The sequence below is a fragment of the Nicotiana tomentosiformis genome, chromosome 1, assembly GCF_000390325.3.
Source record: "Nicotiana tomentosiformis chromosome 1, ASM39032v3, whole genome shotgun sequence".
NCBI classification, from domain to species: Eukaryota; Viridiplantae; Streptophyta; class Magnoliopsida; order Solanales; family Solanaceae; genus Nicotiana; species Nicotiana tomentosiformis.
The window spans coordinates 142654233-142659069 of record NC_090812.1 but is presented as its reverse complement, the minus strand read 5'-3'; the positions used below and the strand labels follow the sequence as shown (position 1 = coordinate 142659069).

The following is a 4837-nucleotide window of genomic DNA, read 5'->3' as shown; positions in this document are numbered from 1 at the left end:
TTTAATGAATTATTACTCTTGCTTGTTAAATAATTAATTGTTATTCCTGAAAATGATATTTAATTGATAAATTAGAAATTATTCGAATTTAAGGAATTTAATTAATATATTGAGAATTGTTGCATTTGAAGAATTTTGATAATTTCCGTTGATTAAATAAATTATTGTAAATTATGTAAATCATATTGATTTATATATCCTAGTTGTATTTCAATTATTATTATTGCCCCATAGTGAGTGTCAAAGTCGGTCATCTCATCTCTACCACTTCGAGATTAGGTTTGATACTTACTGGATACACGTTGTTTACGTACTCATACTACACTTGCTGCACTTTTTGTGCAGGAACTGAGGCAAGTACTAGTGGAGGACTTATCGTCTTACACCCACGTTATCCAGGGACATAGTGGTGAGCTGTTTCTCTGATCCGTTCTGCAGCTACTAATGTCTCTCTTTGTATTTTAATTCTGTCTATTTTTATTTCGGACAGCATTTGAGGTTTTGTATAATCTACTAGATTCTCATACACTTGTGACACCAGGTCTTGGCACACACATTGGTAGAGTTTGAATTTTATTATATTTTTTTAGTTTTAAAATTTTATCAATGTATGCTTAATTTATTGGTTGGCTTGCCTAGCTGTAGAGTTGGGCGCCATCACGACTTATAGGTAAAATTGGGTCTTGACAGGGTCGATATCGACACTTATTATGACCACGCCGGGCGGATTATATTGTTATGCATGTGACCACGCCGGGCTGGTAGCACGTTGAATTGGTCGTGCATGCGTGTAGATATGGATCTATCCCCCTAGGGTCACCCTCTCATGTTTCTCTCTTTATGGAGTACACGCGGATATTGAAGAAAACTGATCAGTGATTTGGTACGGATATGGAAAGGTTGAGCAAAATCTGGCTAGTGTTTGTTTTGGATTTTGCATGTCATCTTTACTTGCAATTTCCTTGGTTATTTACCTGATTCATTTGCATATCATCCTTATATGATGTATCATTTACTGAGCAGAGCACTTGAGTAATTGTGCACATACAGATTGTTCTCTTTGTGCTTTATACTTGATCACATTACTATTCTGTGCTTGTTGAATTTATGAAACTGTACATGTTATAGCACGTATCATTTATAATTCTTGCTTATTTTACCTCGACGAGATTAATTATAATACTTGCTCAGTACATTGGATTGATTGTACTCATGCTACACTCTGCACTTAATTCTGCAGATCTAGGTGTCGGACCCAGTCATCAGTAGCTGAGGCTTGGAGCAGAGCGGATCATTGAGAGACGAGGTAGAACTTCATTCTCGACCGCAGTATTGTCGTCTCTTTTCTTATGTACTATTGTCTTTATTTCAGACAGTATTGTATTTGGTAATTTTAGACTTGTATGTCCGTATTGGAGCTCACGACTCTGTATTTACCAGTTCTGGGGATTTATCTTGTATTGGCATTATTATATTATTGAGGTTTTAGACTTATGTTATTTCTGTAAATTCCGCTATTTTGATTCCTTAGTGCTATGTCCGATTTTTCTAGCAAGTGTGTTACGCGTTATCACGAATGATTGGATTTTGGGTCGTGACAAGATAATTATAAGAAAAAAGAACCTAAAATCGTCTACATATGCACTAAAATGTTAAATACCTCTAATAAATATATGATGAATCATACAAGTACTTAAAAGCTAGTGCAAAAAGCATTCCAAATGGAAGATATTAGTGTCTCCGTTTCAACGGATGTGACCCTATTTTCTATTTAGTTTGTATCAAAAAGAATGACATCTTTCGTTATTTGGAAACAATTTACTTTTATGCAATGATTTATAGCCACACAAAATATATGTGCCTCATTTTACACCACAAGTTCAACAGCCTTCTCTTTTTTCTTAAACTTCGTGCCCGATTAAATGAATTCACATAAATTGAAACGGAGAGAGTATTATTCATTAACGGGAAGTCACATCACTTTTTAAATAATCGTACAATATATGAAAGACAAGGAAACAATAACATACAAAGGAAATTGTTGTACTACTTCCACTTAGTTACACACATTGCCAAGCAAAGCCCTATGCGTACATGCGCAACAAACCCAACAATCACTGCAATCAGACGAATGCGGAGTACAACTTCGAAGACATGTGTTAAGCTCGGGAAGTAATCTCCTTCCAAATCCTGAGAGATCACGTTCAATATCCCGTGTAGCTATAATTTGCGTCTTTGAGAGCCACGACACATTAACTGAAATATATACCATTATAATATTGTTAGAATTAAATTATAACTTATATAGCATGAATACACATTTACGACATGCTCAAAAATAAATACACATAAATGAATAGGGCCACATAATTAGCAGCGCGTATATCCACGCTTACAGTAGCATTAATTACAATTTAGAGATTAAAGAGAGATGAATACTAACTGATGGATGCCATGAGAAGAATAGTGAATACAAAACCGAATTTGGGCAATGCCATTGGAGAAATAGCAGTATTCTCTTTATGCAAATTTTGGTGTGAGCATCTCTTGTTCACAGAGGCCGTAATTTATACACATCCACTACCGAAATGGCCTCTAATAAAGATTAAGGTTGTTGCTTTGATCCTTCTCTTATTATTTTCTTAGTCTAAGCATGAAGAAGCATTAAAATAGTTAGAGAAAGATAGTTTTTAATCAATATAAAGATTTGACAGAATCTCAACTCCATTATTTTGGGAAGACTTACATGTGGCATGACACCTTGTATTTCACAACATGAAGAAGGCTACTGCCTACTAAAATATGTGATTGAACTACACTACTTCAATTTATAAATGAAAATTGTAAACATTTTCTTTTCTAGTTTATACATTCTTGTGATCGGAACATTAATTTGGTTATAAAGATTTTTGCAATGGAAAGTCCTGATTGAATTTTTGTTGTATTTCTCACTAGATTAAGCTAGCGATTTAACGTATAAGTTTAGATTACATTAGGGGTGTTACTTGTGTATAATACATAAATGTAAATTAGGCAATGTAATAAAATTAAAAACAATCAACTTAAATTTAAATAACATCGTCTAAATCACTTTAAAAATTCATATGTACCATTCTAAATTTTAAGCTTATAAAATCTGGAATTAAAATAATTAATCCACCCATTTCAGATAAAGTTTTTTATTTCTACTTAGATAAAAAAAGAAGAAGAGCTAAACATCTAAAGTGTTAACATTTAACGAGGAAACTTTGTAATAAGCATTCAGAATGAACTAAAAATAAATTGAGTAAGAAAAGCCACCATTTCATGCTTTTGTAAATTTTGTTTCTTAATTAGTACTCCAGGGGAGCCAATTAGTATTATTCATTTAATATTCGTATTGGTAATAATTGCACTCCACATGATCTATTTTATGAACTAACTGTTAATTTGTTTTTATTCTACAAACTCAGATAAAGATGGTTGCGCTGATTCATAAGATACACGTGATGAGAAATATTGATGCATATCCTTCTCATTTATAGCATCGTACTACCTTAATCAATGTGAACTATTATCTTTTTTATTTCTTTGGTTAGATCGTTATGAACTGAAGGTTGAACGTTATTTTTAATTTCCACTAACTACGCAATGAATAATGGATCTACAGATTTTGCTATTTGAATATGCACACTAAAAGATACAATCAAACTAATAATTCACCTAATTAAAGGAAATTGTACTTTTTCAAATAACCCAACTTCTCGTTTTGAACTTTAGTGTCATTACCCAAAATTTTACCAATGATTGTAATTGTCCCTAATCTCCAAGACTAGATAAGCCAACATTTAATATACATCAAATCAGATATAACAAGATATAAAATAGCGAGATAAGTCTTCTAAACAACAGAAAGCATAAAGATACTACTACATCAAATTTCTCAAAACCTGGTAGTACGGAGTCATGAGCTCTAAAATAAGATGCAATAGAACCTCTTAATAATACTGATACTGCCTGAAATAATACAAAAAGTATGATATAAGGAAAAGGGGACCAAGGGCCTGCGAGTGATCATACAGCACTACCTCGAGTCTCCTTTGTCAGCTGCAAAACACCCTCCTGAGTCCGATACTGTCAACATCCGAATCTGCAAAACAATGTGATGAAGTATATGTAACGACCCGGCCGGTCGTTTTGAATATTATAACCACGTTCCCCCATTTATTACTCAATTTATGCCTTGCAATTAATTTATGACTTATCGGGTTAGTTGGTTCGGGTCCGGAAGGAAATCGGAATGAAATGAGACACTTAGTCTCATAATTGAAAATTTAAGTTAGAAAAGTAGACCGGATATGGACCTATGTGTAAACGATCTTGGATTTGAATTTTTATGATTCCAATAGCTCCGTATGGTGATTTTGGACTTAGGAGCGTGTTCAGAATATTATTTGGAGGTCAATCGGACGTGATTTGATAGGTTCCAGAGTCATTTGAAGAAATTAGAAATTTCAAAGTTTATTAGGCTTGAATTTTAGTGTAATTCATGGATTTAGCATTGTTTGAGGTGATTTGAGGATTCGACTAAGTTCGTATGATGTTTTAGGACTTGTTGGTATATTTGGTTGAGGTCTCGAGGGTCTCGGGTGAGTTTCGGATGGTTAACAGATCAATAATTGAACTACAATAGTTGCTGCAATTTCCTTATGTTGAAAATTTCTTCAACGAGAATCGAGCCCAGAATCGAGCCCAAAAAATCGAGCCCAGAATCGAGCCCAGGGTCGAGGGCCACGATCGAAGGCAATGTCGAGGATCAGGATCGAAGACATGATCGAGCCCAGGGTCGAGGGCCAGG

General features: G+C 34.1%; 1 long non-coding RNA gene across 1 annotated transcript; it reads right to left on the bottom strand.

The window, feature by feature from the left end:
* Nucleotides 1-1933: 1933 nt before the first annotated feature.
* Nucleotides 1934-2778, bottom strand: LOC104119620 (uncharacterized). The gene is made up of 2 exons (XR_691490.4): nt 2444-2778; nt 1934-2256 (listed from the first exon to the last, which is right to left on the bottom strand). It is a non-coding gene; the product is annotated as an uncharacterized lncRNA (long non-coding RNA).
* Between the last annotated feature and the right edge of the window lie 2059 nt (nt 2779-4837).